The sequence below is a fragment of the Rhineura floridana genome, chromosome 6 (assembly GCF_030035675.1).
Source record: "Rhineura floridana isolate rRhiFlo1 chromosome 6, rRhiFlo1.hap2, whole genome shotgun sequence".
Lineage (NCBI taxonomy): Eukaryota > Metazoa > Chordata > Lepidosauria > Squamata > Rhineuridae > Rhineura > Rhineura floridana.
The window spans coordinates 16,809,864-16,829,422 of NC_084485.1; the positions used below are offsets into that span (position 1 = coordinate 16,809,864).

At 45.0% G+C, this 19,559-nt stretch overlaps 1 protein-coding gene across 2 annotated transcripts in view; it reads right to left on the reverse strand.

Annotated features, from left to right (window-relative positions):
- CDH4 (cadherin 4) overlaps positions 1 to 19,559 on the reverse strand; it is a 1,183,781-nt gene that overhangs the window by 558,335 nt on the left and 605,887 nt on the right. The gene's annotated exons all lie outside the window — the stretch shown is intronic.

Here is a 19,559-nt window from a genome sequence, read left to right on the forward strand (position 1 = left end):
TTCAAATTTCATTTTTGCCTCTTCTCTTTCATCCTCTGCCTTGGTTGCCATATTGGAGCGGGGCTTATGGGGTGGATGGTGGTGGGTGTACTTTGCTCCTTCATCATGCAACGTGGTCAAACTACCGTAACCTTCCCTAGGCAGCAATCCTAAGCAGGTCTACTCAGAAGTAAGTGCCACTGTCTCCAGTGGGTCTTGCTCTCACGGTCACCTAAAATATGAGTCGATCCAGTTTCTTATCTTGAAGTGCTGATTCCAATGCAATGCAACACAGGAAACTATCCCATGATGATATACAAAGGGCTACCTTCAGTGGAGGTTTCACCACTAGGGCATGTGGGGCACTGCCCCACCAACCTCAGCCTGCTCTCAGCCAGCTCCCGCCTGCCTGCCTTAAAACCAGTCCAGCGGGTGCCACTGGCTGCCAGCTTCCTCCTCCTCAGTCTCAGTCTTGCTCCTGCAGAACAGAGCAAGACAGAGGATGGAGACAAAATGAGAGTGAGTGGGCTCTGCCTGTCTCTGGCCTTGCCTGCTGTTGGTCTCACTGCCTCCTGCCATACTCGTCCCAATGGACAGCAGCCACCACTGGCTACCCTGTCCTTAGTCCAGTGTGTGTGTGTGTGTGTGTGTTATAAAGAACATTTGTTACGGACTTCATCATACTATTCTCTCTCTCTCTCTCTCTCTCTCTCTCATTTGTACAGGCTCAGCCTACTTGTCCTGCTAAATCTTTCAACGGGAATACTATTTGTTCATATGCAACAAAGAAGGTTTATTTCCCCTTCATAATCACACAGCTGGCTGACATATTTCATTCACTAAATTCTCTCATTTATTTCTCTGAACAAGGAGCAAACAAAAGATGCAGAAGTATGAGTATACTATGTTTTCTTCTTTGGTGAAAAGATTCTACTCCCTCTTCTCAAGAAGAGATGCCTGCAAGTAGGACAAGGGGTGTATGAGTGTGTGTTTACCGCTGGCACAAACAGCTAAATCCTTCTTTATCACAGACATTGAAGGAATGTAATCACACTCATAAAATGAACACCCGCTCATAATAGGTTGGAGATGAAATGCCAGATAGTATAAGTATAAATCTGGAAATCCCATACTCTCAGAATGCCAGGCCCTGCTGCAGATTTTTGTCAGAGAAATGAGGTTGTTTTGTGTGTTCCCGATAAAGTCTACTGTGAATTTATTCAAACAGCTAAATAAGACGGCAGTTGCTTGGAAAGGCAAAATGCCCATCAGGTGCACGACTCCAGGGGCTGCACTCATCCCGTATGACTTTGATCCATCTTCGCAAAGATAGAGGAGCTTGTTGCCATCTGCTGTCTTCAGAGATTTCTTTTCTAATAATATTGGCAACTGATGGAGTATTTTGTAGCAACAACAATGTGAGTTTATGGAGAGGGGAGGAATACTCTCCTGAATACATAGGGAAGACTTTTCTTTTCAGGGATGAAAAGTAAGAGATTTGCTCATGGGCTCATAGGGGTGGTTCACATGTGTCCATGTCACTAGATTTACTCTATACTTCTGGACTGACAGCTGAATGTGGGTTTCGGGTCCCTTGAAAAGCATTGCATCGGAGACAAAACAAGGAGTTTTCAAAGTTCTAGCTGTGATAGCAAGTCATCACTCAATGATGTGATAATGAAATGCTGAACATGCATGTCCCAAGAAACCCCCAAATCCTGGTTCAGATATATACACTTGATATTCCTATAGTTACTCACCATTAAGGATGAATGAATCTGCCAATTTAGATTTCACTAAGGTGAAGTTTGAATATCAAACGATAGCTGCATTTTGGTTCATTGGTTCAGTAAGCATGAATTACACAGGTTTAAACATGAAAATGTGAACACATTTTAAATATTAGACAGGAGCCATCTCTGTTATCTTTTTGGCGACTATTGAAGACCTTCCTCTTTCAACAAGCCTTTTAATTTGAGACATTATCCCAGTCTACGTCTGTGTTGGACTTGCTTTTTAATATGTTTTTAAACCTTTTTTTTAAAAAAACAACACAATATGCTTTTAACCTTTTTTAAAGGTGTTTTTAAAGCTTTAAAAAATGTTTTTAAAATGTCTTGTTTTAATGTATTTTAAAGTCTGTTCTTATGATGTTTCAAAGTGTTTTTAGTGCTTTTGTTTGCCGTCCTGGGCTCCTGCTGGGAGGAAGGGTGGGATATAAATCAAATAATTAATAAATAAATAAATAAATAATAAATAAATAAAAATAAACAAACACATTCCTCCCCTATTCCTGCTCACTGTATACTTGTTGACTGGCTGCTGAATATTTGAATTGACTACCCTGAAAAGCCTCACATTCTGTCTCTGATGTTAGAGCAGTGATGACCAATTCACACATGCTAAGTGTGCTTAAGCTTGTTCCTTCCCCCGTAATTTTTTCCTACTTATTTATCCTTATTTATTTCTAGTTCTTCAAACTACCTGCTTCAAAAGTTGTCTTCACTGGGACTACTCCAGAGAAAATAAAGAACAGAGGTTCTTGAGACATGACTGGTCCCTGAAATGCAGAGAAATCTCTCTTCTCAGCATGGGGGAGAGAAAGCCCATAATAATCAGGCCTTGTCCTTCATGCATGGAGAGTAGCAGCCATTACTCTCTATTGGTAGAAATGAAGAGCAAAAATGTCTTTTTGATTCCTTCTGTACACTGTGTGTATATTTTATGACCCACTGCAACAACCACAAATTGCTAACATTTATTAATCTTGAAAGTTTTCACCTCATCTAAGCATGAGTTACAGCATAGCATGTGTCTTCTAGAGGAAAGATCCAATTCACAGAGAGCACCTCCCTCCAATGCCACAATGAAATGTAAAAAAGATTGTGCAAAGGCCCAGAGATCACCTGGGCGGGCCAATAGTTCTACCACAAAATTCCAGATCAGGGTTGACAACCACCAGACAAAATCCTGGTCTACCCTTGCAGAGGAAGATCTGATCTTGCAAGCCTCCTCCCTGGAGCTGTGGAAGGATCTGCAAACTCATCCAGTGGAGACTTAGAACCTTGGACAGCTCTTGAAAGTTCAGACTAAAACCCATTCACTGTTCCACTGACGTCAGAGCTATTAGTCTCCACTAGTCAGAGCTACTTTGACCTCAGAACTCTGACATCAGAAAGGACAAAAGGAGGCATGCCAGCGGCATGTCATGGGTGTATCAGCAGAGGCTGTGAATTTGCAGGTCCAAAGCCCTCCCATTTCCCTTATAGGCCCCTGGAGTGGTGAGGAGGAGTGGCTATGCCTGCCCTAGATTTGGGGAGATGCTGTAGCTCTGTGGTAGAGCATCTGCCTTGCATGCAGAAGGTCCCAGGTTAGATTCCCAGCATCTCCATGTAGGGCTGGGAGGGCCACTGCCAATCAATACAGACAATAGTGAGCTCCTCTGACACAGTATAAAGCAGTTTCCTATATCCTATGTGTAGTTCATTTTCATCTCATTGGTAGCAATGGGAGGGAAAAGCTTTTAGAAAGAAAACCAGTGGTAAAATGCCAAATATAGAAAAAGGAGGAGGAACCTCCTTTTCCTATGTCCAACATGAGCCAACAGGGTATTTCTTCTGCCTTGGTTCCTCTCTCTGCCACAGAATCGATCTGTTAGTGAATTAATCCAAAATTATTTGTACAGTGGCAATCCAAACCTTAAAAATTGCCCCGTATTGCAGGTTTGCATTAAATCAAGTCTTAGGCTGCAGGCACACTTGCTGCTTGAAAAGCAGCCAGACCATTTTCTCTGACTGGTTTAAGATGCATTAAAAACATGTTTGCCCACAGCTGGACACATCTTCATTCCCCGCTGGTGATCTCAGACCTTTTAGGACCACCCACAGGAAAGCGTTGGGCCAATCACTGTCTCTGCCCAACCTACAGCAAAACTTTTTCATTGGACACACCTCAGAGTGGCAACGAGTTGATCTACCATCCAGTTTGATTTCTGTATGAAGGTGATTTCATGCAGAAATGCACCGGAGCTGCATTTCCCCAGGTTTTGGAGTAAAAAGGGGTGGTGTTTGACTAGTGTTGTGTGCCTCCGGCTCAGAAAAAAAAGAAATGGAGATGCACTGAAACCAGCAAAATCGCAAGTGTGCCACTATCCTTAGCTTCACCCCCCTCCCCACAAGCAATACATTTTTCTTCTCAAATGCAATAGTTAGCAATGCAGCTCTGAACCATATTTAAATCCCCCCCTTTTGCATCACTGAATACTTACTGAACAGAAGGTACTCCCTGTGATAAATGCTACCTGCCAAGGCTTTTACTTTGATCATGCTTGAAGGGGGGGGGGAGAGGAGAAAGCATTTCTAAATCATTTGCTTGGAAATTTTTAATTCTTAAGTGGGTTGTTTGTTTGCCTCAAAGGAAAGGTCTAACCTATTTTACATTGTCAACTCTATTTTGTTTTTTTTAAAAAAAAGCTCTCCTTTGTACTTTAAAGCTTTCCCCTAAAAATACTTCTTAGGCTCATTTTGTAAAATGGGAAGAGATCTTTTAAGCTATCACCTGCATCAGCAAACGTCCTGACACTTTTATTTATCCACTGGCTAAAAGACGTTTGCCCAAATTAAAACCAGCTTGCTGATTCTTTTGTCTGTTCATTGTACCAAGACTGATCAGACAAGCATCATGCAGGAAACCTCCTCTTTGTGTTGCCTCAGGACCAAACTACATATTATGAGTGACAAAAATAATGTACAACATGATCTTATCATGCTCAAAGCTCCTCTACTTCCGCTCTACTCCATCAGCTTCTAGGAACATATGAACATAGGAAACTGCTTTATACAGAGTCAGCCAATTGGCCCTTCCAGTTCAGTGTTGTCCACACTGACTGGCAGCAGCTTTCCAGGACTTCAGGCAGGAAACCTTCCCAGTCTTAACCTGGACTTCCTGGGGATTGAACCTGGGACCTTCTGTACCCAAAGCAGATGCTCTGCCACTGAGCTACGGCCCTTTCCTTCCCTTCTATTTGCGATGGGTGAACTCCAGGCATGCTACTGCCACATCACAGGTCTTATGCAACTAAACATTACTGGGGAGATGAGGGGCTGCTACTCATGACGGCAGTAAGACACTCCTAGTGTATAGAACAGTGATGGGGAACCTCAGGCCTGGGGGCCAGATGTGGCCCTCCAGGCCTGTTTATCTGGCCCTCAGGACTCTCCCCAGGCTAAAAACTCTCCTGAGTCACTAGCCATGCTTGAGTGTTTTTGCTGGCTGGATGCATCCTAAACGCTGATGATACTTCTTGCACGGCTGGATGAAAGACGGAGAGGTGTGTATGTAGAAACTAGCCTCCCGTACAAAGGCAACATTTTCTTTTGTTGCTCTGTTCACTTTTGCCCCTGACCCCTCCCAGAACTTGACATGTGGCCCTCAGAAGATTGCCCAGAAGGGAATGCAGCTCTCAGGCTGAAAAAGTTTCCTCACTTCTGATAAAGAACTCAATCAAGAACTCAAGGATCTGAATGAAATGTATGGAGAAAAGTCTCCCGGAAGAGGGGGGAAGCTTCCGAGAGATTCAGGGAAGGTTTCCCCCACTAATTTTTATTTACAGACACATGTAAGCCTCCTTGAAACCTTAAGCAACTTTCAGTAGATGCCTCATAGCTGAACAAAACAGATGTGAAGAAGGCTGCTATCTAACACTGGAGCTTTCGCAGCAGGCCTGCCAACTGTCAATACATTTATGAACAGTTTGTAGATCTACGGGAATTTTTGAAGGGGACGCAAGGAAAGAAAAGGCAGAGAGGAAATGTATTTGTTGAGGACAAGCTGGCAAATGCTCCTGCTTCTTGGCAGAGGGAAAAAGTGTGAAGTTGCAGACTCAGGCCACAGCGGTCTTCTTCCACTTGGGGGAAGAAGAAAAAGAAACTCAACGGAGTCTGAAAGTCTGTGCTCATAAATTATAGCATGATAAATGCAGCCATCAGGTTTTCAAGATTTCTGTCCAAGCAGAATGAACAGACAGGATTCTTTGTGGGGCTTCTGCCCTCAGATGCAATCCTGCCAAGGTTCAACACCATTCCCAGAAATGGAGGAAGCCACAGAAAGCTGTGATGGCAATTTTTATTTTGTTTTATTTTTAGTTGCTGTGAACACCTGAATCATGGCCACTGCATGCTGATTCCCACCCTCACATAAAGGGACTGGTTCATGCAACTTATAGCTCCATGCCATCCTGGTGGCTTTCTGAAGCAGACTGTGTGAGGGTGGAAAATAAATAAACAAATAAATAAATAAATGGGAGGATTTGAATTTGATTTATTTTTAAGCCACATGAGTCAAAATCGTGGACGCATGAAAGTACATTACATAAAAGGAGTGACCTTGTGGGGCTTTTAATGTGGGAACCCTCAATTTAAATATGTGGTCGGTTACAAAGCTCACAGGAGGCCTTGGGGACATGTCTAACATTTTCAGACTAAGTGCTGTGGTCCTTTGCTTGGACGCTCAGTGGGAGCCAAATTATATCAATTGCCTAAATGGAACTGATATACTTTGTTATGTAAATAGCAGTGTGCACAGCCTTGGGCTGTGGGGAGGGTAGAATTTAACACTTTCTCTTCCTGCCATTGTTCCAATAAAAAAAAGCCTCTTTGAAGCATTTATGTGCATTCCAAGGTGGTGCCAATGGAGAGTTGCCTTGAAATGCAAAGTGCAGCTTCATAGAGGCAACTTGGAGGGGGCAAGGAGAAAAAAATATATATGTCCCCTTCCTCCACAATCTGAGATTGTTGTTTGCATAATAAAAATGTGCATGTTAATTGCATCCACCCAATTTACATCATGCCATCCTTGGTCCTGAGGCATGGCTCTGTAGGTCAGTCACAGAAGCAGCAATCCAAAACAACCTTTATAGGGAGTGAAAAAATGCTATTAAACACAATGTAACTTACTTTTGAGTAAGCATGCATAGGATTGCATTGTGACACAGTCTGCTAGAGAGGTGCTGAATACTGGGGATCTCTCTCTCCACCCCACCCCACCTGCATCTCCAATACCTGTCCTGTCTGAGAGTTAGATTTCTGAATGACGACCATCCTGAGAAAGTTTGTGTGATGCCCAACTCTGCTCCTGAGGTTGGCGGCTGAGAAGAGAATGACACATGCCATGTAATTCTACAATACTTTTTAGGGACAGCTGTTTTTGCTAAAATCCTTTGCCCAGAAGGGATAAAAGGAGCTTGGTAAGAGTGATTTCCCATGGGAATATGGCCCTTTCCCAAGAGGAAAGGGTTAAGAACTCCCTTTTATCTTTTGCTCATCTCCTACTTTGTATTGCAGCTCCAGCGGCTTCATTTAATAATAACAAAAATCTATTCATCTAGAATCACAGTAGTATTCGTAATGTGGGTCTGCCCTCAGCCTCTTCAATGAAGGGGTATGTGCATGGAGAAGAGTTTAAAACCCTTTAAACAAGATGCTAGACCTCATGGGATCCTGCCGAGGTAGGTACTTTTCACATACCCCAAATCCCATATAAACCAGCCTTATATTTCAACCACCAGGATTCTCTCCAAAACTGTACACTAAGTGCCTACCCTCTGTGAAGTGTTTTTTTAATTGTTTGTTTCATTAGCATGCATTTACTCAGAGCTTGCATTTGCTTTATTTATTCCTGATTGTTTCAAAAAGGCATAATAATGAGCCTATCCTTGAATGTTTGGCTGTATTAAAAATGCATATCCATGAGGTGCTCTTTTGCATTTCCTATCTTTGTTTGTGCTAATTTGCTTGACTCTCACATGAATAATGTTGCTAAGAGGAATCCTTGACTTTTCTATACATTTTGAAAGAACACGGTGGCTTTTTCTTTCCTGCGCTGGGAGCAGGACGTTCTGAATCAAGCTGGAATACAAACAGCATGGCAAGAGAGGACAACCTCTGAAGGAAGCAGCAGCGGTTGGTGGCTCCGGGTCTTTGGGGCAGAGGAATCTGCTCCTGGGTTTAGTCCAAAGTTTGAAGGAGCTGTCTGAGATGCTGAACCAATAGTAGATATATGTTTCAGCACCTTGGACAGCTCCTTGAAAGTCTGGACTAAAACCCAGAGCAGATTCCATTGCCCCACTGACATGGAGCCACCAGCCACCACTGGAAGGAAGAATTCCCACTTGTCTTTTTTCTTTTTAGTCCTGTTCATCTGACAGAAGTTTGATGTACAGAAATAGAAAGACTGATTCTTTCCCTAGCACTGAGATCTAGTGGGGGAAATCTGGAACAGTTCCTTTAAAAAAGAAAGAAAAAAGGTGAAAGCTTTATGTTTCACACCATCATCCCCCACAAGAGCCTCAGCATGATGAGTTGGGATGGAAGAGAAAGTTGATTCGGTTCACATTTAAAGGCAAACCTACCTAATTCACACTTTGTGAAATAACTCAGGAACTGAAACACAGCCTCCCTTCGATATTCTCCAAATTGTGCAATGCCACTCTCCAGCCAAGACATGTGCACAAAAATGCACGTGCTGGTGTAAAGTGTGCACAAAAATGCATAATACATTTGTGAGAATACAGAAATGTGTATATTAAGCAAAACAACATAGAAACATGTGTATATTGTGAGAAATTTGCACTGAAATGTTGAAACTTTTTAGGAGCACTATATCACCATCACCGTCGTCATTGCAATCTGATGTGGAAATATGCAGAACTGAACATAAAACTGGAAAACATGAGAAACTGAGACAAGCCAAAATTGATGGATTTGCCCATCCCTACTCAGGAGCACCACCCAGCCCTCTCGTCTGCATCGGTGGCAGGAAGGCAGGTGCAAAAGTGGACAGAAGTCCTGCATCTTTCTCAGTTGTGCAGAAGAGAGGATTTCACCTGCTGAAATCCCCTCTTCTGTGCAACCATTAAAGGTGCAGAAGCCCCACCCTCTTTTGCATCTGAATACCTCAGGACCCCTGCTCCTAAATTGCCACCCCCAAATGGGGGCATTTTGGCTAAGAACTGTTTTAGTCCCTTGGTAGGCTTCCCATTCTAGCCTGGTGGCTCAACGGCTCAGACCCTACTGTAATGGCTACCTCATATGTAGAAGCATTTCTATGTTTTATTATTTGTTTCAACAACTTATATACCGCTTTAACATCGTAGTCTCTCAGAGGTGTACAATACAGTTACCAAAAAAGACAACAGTGACAAAATCAGTTAAAATTAGCCATATAATCAGGAGAGGAGGGAAAGTACTAAAAGCACCTGTTGAAATGAAAGAATGTGGCTCACTGGCAGAGCATTTGCTTTGCATGTCAAAGGCTCTAAAGTTCAATTCCTGGCATCTTCAGCTAGGGCTGGGAATGTCCCGTCTGAAACCCTGGAGGGCTGCTTCCAGACAGTATAGACAATATTGAGTTAGATGGACTATTGATTTGACTCAATATAAGGCAGCTTTCTTTGTCAGTAGATGAGGGGTGTAGTCATCCAGGGTCTCGGGGGAGCTTAGCCCCCCTACTTTTTTGGGAGCAGGGTCCCTGTGTCTCCAGCATTCTATGAGCCAATCAGCATGAAAGGGGAGTGTGTTGGCTGCTGAGAATAATCTTCCAACATTCTTCCTTGTCCTTTCCTGCTGATTGGAGCCAATCTGAGTGAAAGAATGTGAGTCAGCTACTGAGAAGACTCTTCTCAGTAGCTAACATTCTCTTTCATGTTTGTTAGCCCCTGGGGATGTTGTGGGAGAAGGCATTAACAAGCACATCATTCTCAACCCAGCAGTAAAAAAGGGGCGGAGGACATGGCTATGACTAACATGAAGGGACCCTGCACTTCTGAATTTGCCACTACACTACTGCAGTAGATCATCTGCAGGACTCAGGTTCAATCCTTGACATCTCCAGGTTTGGCTGTGAATGTCCCGACTGAAAATCTAGAGAGCTGCTGCCAGCCAGTGTAGACAATACTGAGCTAGTTGGATCAATTGTCTGATTCACTGAAAAAGCAGATTCCTGTGTTCCTGTGAGGGTCAGATGAGTAGGGCTGCTCTTGCTTTCTGTCTGAGCTGCCAAAAACAAAGGGACGGGGGAATGGAAGAAAGAAATATTCTTCATGTCAGCATGGCAAGATGGTTAAGCAATGAAGAGAAGCAGGGAGCTTTTGCTTTGCAACGGGTGAGTTCCCGGTTGACCAACCTAGTTTAGAGTCCCTAGGCAAGAAACCTGCTTTTTTCCCCGTCTTTGCCTTGGGAAGACTGGAGATGTGTGAAATTTCTCAGCAAGCCTAATTGCTCCTCAGATTCCACTGCATCATTGCTAATATCACATGCAATTAAATGGGAAATGCAGAGTGGCAGCACAACATCATCTAGCAGGAAGCTGTGCTGTAATGTAGAAACATTGGAATGATGGTAGTGGGTGGGGGGAGAGGGAGAGAAAGGAATGTACAGTATTCAGGGCTTGAAGAACCAGCAGAACGCACATGGCATACAAAACACTGGAAATTCTGTTCAGAGCTGGTGTTTCATTAATTTTCCCAGGGGAGGATATTGCTTCGTACAGCTTTACAACCTCTCCGTTTTGGGACGAGTCCAAAAGCACAACCCGGAGCTCAGCCAAAACTAACAAGTTTCATATGGCTTCAGATGAGAGAGAGAGAGAGAGAGAGAGAGAGAGAAAAGAGTCCTCTCCCCGTAAATCTCTTCTGGCGAGCCACAGAGAGACGTATAATCAGTCAGGACTCAGGCTTAGCAGAGGACGCTTTCAACAAAGGGGGGCCAGGTGGCGGCGGGTGGATGAAGCAGGTGAGTTTCAAATGGGAGCAGGCTCTGAAATGAGATGCTCATGAGCCTCGGGTTGGGATGGCTGCAGCGAGACAGGCACCAAATGAGCAGGCATCATCGTTCCTTGGAGTGGGCTTTAAGAGGAGGATGGGCCTAGGAAGCTGCCTTATCCTATTTATCCCAGGGTTATCGACGTTGACTTTCCAGGGTCTCAGACAAAGGTCTTTCCCATCATCTGCTACCCAATAACAACAGGAGAACACAAGAAGAGCCTGTTGGATCAGGCCAGTGGCTCATCTAATCCACTGGGAAGCACACAAGCAGGAACTGAATGCAACAGGGCTCTCCTCTCCTGTGGTTTCCAGCAACTGGAATTCAGAAGAACGCTGCTTTGGACAGTGAAGGTAGAATGTAGCCATCAGAGTTAATGGCTGCAGGGAGCCTGATCTTTGTTAGTGGAGATGCTAAGGATTGATCCTGGGACTTTCTGCATGCAAACCATGTATTCTACCCTCCTAACTCATTAGACCTCCACATTCCTGCAGAGGTGGGCGAGCTCTCGGCAGCTCTTGCCATGTCCATGCACTTGCCAGCCCCACCCCTGATGTCCAAAAAGCATCTGTTGAATGGACATCTGTACTGGTGGATGCTGTCCACTTGACTGTGAACTCTCCATCAGATTCTGAATCATTTGGGGTTCCTGAGCATAAGCTCATACAGATGAAAGTATAAAGATGGACCACTGCATTGATGGAGATAGAAGGAAGAGAAATGGTGGAATTGGCCACTGTGTGTTTCTTCAGCCCAGTACTGAAACCTAAAACCTGTACAGCACCTAGGAGAGTCTACCAGAGCAATCCAAACTCCTTATCTATCATGCTGGAAAGGGTTTGGATGTGAAGGAGGCTTCTCTCCACCCAACCCTGCCCAGATCCCAAGTCATTCGGGGCTTTCTACATTAAGCTTAACACTTTGAATTGGGCCCAGTAAGACATAGGCAGGCAGCACTAATTTAATATGATCTAATATGCCTTGTTACCCCACTTAGGGTTCTAGGGGCAACATTTTGCACCAGCTACAGTTTCCCTATCATTTTCAAGGGTAATGATACTGTAGCTAAGCTATTTTGTGCTACAGAGACCACCTGGTCCTCCAAAGACAAAGTTGGATCTAAGAGTACCCCAAAGCTGATATTTCAAGTGGAGTACAGCATCACCCAGAACAAACAATTTCTCCAGTTCCTGGACGTGAGAACTGCCCACCCACAGCATCAGTCTTATTGGGATCCAGCTTCAATTTGTTGTACCTCGTCCAGCCCACCACTGCCTCCAGACATTGGTCTAGCACTGGCACAGCCTGTTTGCAGTGACAAGGAGAAATGGAACTGGGTGACATACACATATTGATGACACTATGCTAAAAGGCAGCATTCCTCTGAATACCAGTTGCTGGAAACCACAGAAGGGGAGCTCAAGTCCTGCTTGCAGACTTCCCAAGGGCATCTAGTTGACCACTGTGTGAACAGGATGCTCACACAGTGACCCACCAGAGCTCTTCTTATGTTCTTCAAAAAATCCTGATGACTTCAACCAGAGGCATCATGCAGGCATTTAAATGAATGGAATCCCACCACATAATTCCCATGGGGCCAAATAATAGCTTCCCAATGATTCTTTCTGGAACTGGCCCTGGAGACAGGAGAGAAATCACAGTCTCTTAGTGTGACTCCACCTCTCGACTCACTGAGCAGCAGGAGATCTTGGTCGATGGTATCAAAAGCCACCAAAAGATCAAGGAGAATCCACAGGATCACCCTTCCCCTCAAAATATTGGAGAGAGGCAAAGAGGGGGCAAAGTGGATGGAAGCAAGGATGGAGGCAGAGCTTTGTTCTACATGTGAGGTTTCTGAAAGAGAAATAATGCTCCTCTTTCCCTTTAAAGCTCCAGTCCTAAAACAATTTCTCTGAAATAAGTGCTATCGCTTTTGATACAGTTAATTGTTAAGTAAGTGTGGTTAGGGCTACAGTTTATAAGCCAATAATAATTTGCATGTGAAAGATGCCTTTCCTTCAAGTGACCACAGAGGTCCAGCAATGAGGGGAGAGAGACTCTGTTGCCATCAGGGGAGGCTGCTTCCACCTGCCTTGCCCCACCCTCCAGCCTTCAAAAGGGAGCTGCCTCAAGAGAAGGACTATGAGGGGAGAGAGACTCTGTTGCCATCAGGGGAGGCTGCTTCCACCTGCCTTGCCCCACCCTCCAGCCTTCAAAAGGGAGCTGCCTCAAGAGAAGGACTATGAGGGGAGAGAGACTCTGTTGCCACCAGGGGAGGCTGCTTCCACCTGCCTTGCCCCACCCTCCAGCCTTCAAAAGGGAGCTGCCTCAAGAGAAGGACTATGAGGGGAGAGAGACTCTGTTGCCATCAAGGGAGGCTGCTTCCACCTGCCTTGCCCCACCCTCCAGCCTTCAAAAGGGAGCTGCCTCAAGAGAAGGACTATGAGGGGAGAGAGACTCTGTTGCCATCAGGGGAGGCTGCTTCCACCTGCCTTGCCCCACCCTCCAGCCTTCAAAAGGGAGCTGCCTCAAGAGAAGGACTATGAGGGGAGAGAGACTTTGTTGCCATCAGGGGAGGCTGCTTCCACCTGCCTTGCCCCACCCTCCAGCCTTCAAAAGGAAGCTGCCTCAAGAGAAGGACTATGAGGGGAGAGAGACTCTGTTGCCATCAGGGGAGGCTGTTTCCACCTGCCTTGCCCCACCCTCCAGCCTTCAAAAGGGAGCTTCTTTAGGAGGACTTTCAGATCTTTGGGTTGGGCTGTGTGGGTTGGGGGATAGCTTCTACTTTGTTGTTTAGTTTTATTGCTTCTTTTTTGATGTTTATATACTTTTATGTCTGATGTTTATATACCTTTATTTTGTACGTTGCTCAGAGTGGCTGGGTTTCCAGCCAGATGAGCGACTAATAAATCGAATAAAATAAATAAAATAAATAAATAAGCAATGTAAGGAAGAGGGGACTATTTGGATGAGGGGCAATTCCCCCTCTCACTACTCTCCGGTATCATTTATGCATACATATAGCATGCACACACTGAAGGAAAACTAAACAGCTGACAAAGCGTCAAGGCGAGTTAAGCAGCAGAGCGAGTTCGGCAGCAGGGCGAGGAGGCCAGGGCTCCCCACTCTGCCCGTCTGTTCCCTGACCTCAACTAAACCGCAGTCTCCAACCCATTGATGTAATAAACCTTAAACAAAACTATGCAGGTAAGAAGCCAGCAGGCGTCTGGGGGCTTTCCAGTGTTTTGCACCGCCTGCAGCATGTACAACTATCTGCCTGTTGGACAGAAGTCGTGGGTGTGCTCTCGGTGCAATGAGCTCCTGGCTCTCCGGGAACGACTTCATTTCCTTGAGGTCAAGGTGGCGGACCTGGAAAAGCTGAGAGAGGCAGAGAGGTGTGTGGAGGAGGCCTTCAGGGATGTTATAGCTGTGTCCCACTCCAACGATGATAGCTCTCCTGCTATCATGGACAACGATGGTCTCGGGGAAGGAGAGCATCCAGCTGAGGAAGACGGAAACGATCCCTTAGAAGGGACCCATTCCTTGGGGGATGAGCAGCTATCCTCTCGTGCCGAGGATATATCTCCAGGGGGTGGAGGGATCCTTGTAGTGGGTGATTCGATCATTAGGAACATAGACAGTGGGGTGTGTGATGGGCGTGTAGACCGCAAGGTGTTTTGCCTGCCTGGTGCGAAGGTTGCGGATATCGCCCATCGTTTAGATAGTTTGGTAGACAGTGCTGGGAAGGAGTCAGTGGTCGTGGTGCATGTTGGTACCAACAACATGGGGAAATGCAGCCGTGAGGTCCTGGAAGCAAAATTTAGGTTGCTAGGTAGGATGCTGAAAGCCAGGACCTCCAAGGTGGCTTTCTCTGAAATGCTACCGGTTCCACGCGCAGGACCAGCCAGACAGGCCCAGCTTCGCAGTCTCAATGCGTGGATGAGACGATGGTGTCGGGTGGAAGGGTTCGGATTTGTTAGGCACTGGGGAACATTTTGGGACAAGCCGGGCCTGTACAAAAGGGACGGGCTCCACTTGAACCAGAATGGAACCAGACTGCTGGCACTTAAAATTAAAAAGGTAGCAGAGCAGCTTTTAAACTGACTGAGGGGGGAAACCCGACAGGAGCTGAGAAAGGTCCGGTTCGGAATAAACCTCCCCCCTGGGATAAAAACCAAAGAAATGATGAAATTTTAAAAGGGGGTAGGCCTAGAAGTAGGCATTGTGAGAGCAGGGGCACAGGATATAAATTCAGAAGAGCAAAATTACCACAGGCCTAACCACAAGTGCCAAAGACACTTGAAGAGAGACACTGCTTACAAGTGCCTGTACGCTAATGCTAGGAGCCTCCGAACCAAGATGGGAGAACTGGAGTGCTTGGTCTTAGAGGAGAGCATTGATATAGTGAGCATAACCGAGACCTGGTGGAATGGAGAAAACCAGTGGGATATGGTTATCCCTGGATATAAACTATATCGGAAGGACAGGGAAGGACGTATTGGTGGCGGAGTCGCTCTATACGTGAAAGAAGGCATTGAATCCAGCAAGCTCGAAACCCCAAAAGAGGCAGACTCCTCCACAGAATCGTTGTGGGTGGTGATACCGTGCCCCAGGAGGGACTTAATACTGGGAACGATCTATCGTCCCCCTGATCAAAATGCTCAGGGAGACCTTGAGATGAGATATGAAATTGAGGAAGCATCCAAACTAGGCAATGTGGTAGTAATGGGTGACTTCAACTACCCGGACATAGACTGGCTGCATATGTGTTCCAGTCATGACAAAGAAGCAAAGTTTCTAGATATTCTAAATGACTATTCCCTAGATCAGTTGGTCATGGAACCGACCAGAGGGATGGCAACCCTGGACTTAATCCTCAGTGGGGACCGGGACCTGGTGTGAGATGTAAGTGTTGTTGAACCGATTGGGAGCAGTGACCACAGTGCTATTAAATTAAACATACATGTAACTGGCCAATTGCCAAGAAAATCCAACATGGTCACATTTGACTTCAAAAGAGGAAACTTCACAAAAATGAGGGGATTGGTAAAAAGAAAGCTGAAAAACAAAGTCCAGAGGGTCACATCACTCGAAAATGCTTGGAAGTTGTTTAAAAACACTATATTAGAAGCTCAACTGGAGTGCATACCGCAGATCAGAAAAGGTACCGCCAGGACCAAGAAGATGCCAGCATGGTTAACGAGCAAAGTCAAGGAAGCTCTTAGAGGCAAAAAGTCTTCCTTCAAAAAATGGAAGTCTTGTCCGAATGAAGAAAATAAAAAAGAACACAAACTCTGGCAAAAGAAATGCAAGAAGACAATAAGGGATGCTTAAAAAGAATTTGAGGAGCACATTGCTAAGAACATAAAAACCAACAACAAAAAATTCTATAAATACATTCAAAGCAGGAGACCATCTAGGGAGACGATTGGACCCTTGGATGATAAGGGAGTCAAAGGTGTACTAAAGAATGATAAGGAGATTGCAGAGAAGCTAAATGAATTCTTTGCATCTGTCTTCTGCAAGGGAAAGTCCTGTCTCAGTAACCTATTAGAATTCTTTGAGAGTGTCAACAAGCATATAGATAGAGGTGATCCAGTGGACATAGTGTACTTAGACTTTCAAAAAGCGTTTGACAAGGTACCTCACCAAAGACTTCTGAGGAAGCTTAGCAGTCATGGAATAAGAGGAGAGGTCCTCTTGTGGATAAGGAATTGGTTAAGAAGCAGAAAGCAGAGAGTAGGAATAAATGGACAGTTCTCCCAATGGAGGGCTGTAGAAAGTGGAGTCCCTCAAGGATCGGTATTGGGACCTGTACTTTTCAACTTGTTCATTAATGACCTAGAATTAGGAGTGAGCAGTGAAGTGGCCAAGTTTGCTGATGACACTAAATTGTTCAGGGTTGTTAAAACAAAAAGGGATTGCGAAGAGCTCCAAAAAGACCTCTCCAAACTGAGTGAATGGGCAGAAAAATGGCAAATGCAATTCAATATAAACAAGTGTAAAATTATGCATATTGGAGCAAAAAATCTTAATTTCACATATACGCTCATGGGGTCTGAACTGGCGGTGACCGACCAGGAGAGAGACCTCGGGGTTGTAGTGGACAGCACGATGAAAATGTCGACCCAGTGTGCGGCAGCTGTGAAAAAGGCAAATTCCATGCTAGCGATAATTAGGAAAGGTATTGAAAATAAAACAGCCGATATCATAATGCCGTGGAAAAAATCTATGGTGCGGCCGCATTTGGAATACTGTGTACAGTTCTGGTTGCCTCATCTCAAAAAGGATATTATAGAGTTGGAAAAGGTTCAGAAGAGGGCAACCAGAATGATCAAGGGGATGGAGCGACTCCCTTATGAGGAAAGGTTGCAGCATTTGGGGCTTTTTAGTTTAGAGAAAAGGCGGGTCAGAGGAGACATGATAGAAGTGTATAAAATTATGCATGGCATTGAGAAAGTGGATAGAGAAAAGTTCTTCTTCCTCTCTCATAATACTAGAGCTCATGGACATTCAAAGAAGCTGAATGTTGGAAGATTCAGGACAGACAAAAGGAAGTACTTCTTTACTCAGCGCATAGTTAAACTATGGAATTTGCTCCCACAAGATGCAGTAATGGCCACCAGCTTGGACGGCTTTAAAAGAAGATTAGACAAATTCATGGAGGACAGGGCTATCAATGGCTACTAGCCGTGATGGCTGTGCTCTGCCACCCTAGTCAGAGGCAGCATGCTTCTGAAAACCAGTTGCCGGAAGCCTCAGGAGGGGAGAGTGTTCTTGCACTCGGGTCCTGCTTGCGGGCTTCCCCCAGGCACCTGGTTGGCCACTGTGAGAACAGGATGCTGGACTAGATGGGCCACTGGCCTGATCCAGCAGGTTCTTCTTATGTTCTTATGTTCTTATGTTCTTAAACTAAAGGCAATACCAGGAAATGATTTTTTTAAACGTCTAGCACCCTTGGATGCTCATCCACATTTCTTGATACCAGTGATGGAAAACTGTGCAAGACAAATTGTGATTTCAAGGAGATAGGTGGAGTCCAGCAATTGACCCTTTTGATGACCTAAATTGGAGCCTATGCAAGGGCCTGAATCTGCTTAACAATAAGCTGATAGGTAAGCATGTGCCATTGTGATGAGTAGAATCCTTTAGTCTGTATCCTGCCAGGCTAGGGGCTTGTAAAGTGTTAAGTCTGTGTGAGAAGTGATGGCAGCATACTGTCATAGGAGGGGCTGAGAGAGAGGGGTCTTATTGTTTCTGGTGGATCATTTGCCAGATATGAGACTGGCATGGGCAGCTGCTCACTCCTCTTAAATGGCTAGGCAATGCAGACAATGGATGCAAAGACCAGATCAGTGACTATGTACTAATCAGCTACCAAGCAGCTGACTGTAAACAAACCTGGCACAATGGCTTATCTTGACTGGCTACGCAAGCCCCTTTGAAGTAACTAACAGCTGTAAAGGTCAAAGGATGTGATATAGCTCACTAGTATATAAGTAATAAGAGCCTCCTGCTATTGAGACTCCAGCTCATATTTTAAGACAGGACAGGAAGAGATTGTGTGATTGATGACCCAGGAGTTCAGCCATTGCTGATACCACCTACAAGGAAGTCTCCCAGCAGCTGAAAAGTTGTACCTGCTCAGTTTGTACTGTTTATTATTTTAGTCCTCATTTCAAGTTAATTAGCACATCAGGTGTTAAATTGCAGTGACTACCTGGATCTGTTTAAAAGACTATCTGCCCCCCTTGGCAGAAGAGTACCAAGGTATTTTGGTATCATAGACAGAAAATGTACATTTTAACCCCCTGTGCCAGTGTTGTATAGTGGTTAGAGGTATGTCATGTAGTGGTTAGAGGTATGACCTGGAAGACCAGGGTTCTAATCCCTACACAGTCATGAAGCTCACTGGGTGACCTTGGGCCAGTCATTGCCTCTCAGCAGAGGAAGGCAATGGTAAACCCTCTCTGAATACCGCGTACGATGAAAACCCTATTCAAAGGGTCGCCATAAGTGAGAATTGACTTGAAGGCAGTCCATTTCCATTTCCAATAAAAATAAAATAGGGCATTTCACTTATACACAATGAACACAGATGGGGGGACACTGTGATGGCAGACTGCACCCCCCTGCACATTCATTGCACACACTCATTGTACACTGCTTCACCAGGGGTAGCCAACAGGATGCCCTCCAGATGTTTCGGACTATAACTCCTTATCCTCGATAATTGACCATGCTAGCTGAAGCTGCATTCTCCAGCGTCTGGACCACATTGGCTCTCTCTGGTCTAAACTATCTGGCAATTGCTCTCCAGGCTTTCAGTCAAGGGAAATGCAGCCGTGTCTGCTAATGCTAGGGATTTAATCTGGGACCTACTGGTTGTAAAGCAGATGATCTACCACTGAGCTAGGCTCCTGTCCCAATGGACACATAAGAAGAACCTTGCTGGATCAGACACCGAGGGCCCATCTCACCTAGCTCTGCTGACACAGGGGCCCAACAGATGGGAACCACTTAAAAAGGGGTAGGAATGAATTAACAGACCACTTTCCATCCTTTAATGACACTCTGTTTTTTTGGCAGACTGCATTGGGTTTTTCAGATCTCTAACAAGTGAGATCCACAGCCGTAACAGCATTCTGACTTCACATATCAAGAAGGTAGACACACTTGCACTCCATAAGTCATCCCAAAAGTACACTAGACGTATTCCAAATATTCATTGCATCCAGTGGTAGATTCACAAACTAGTTATTT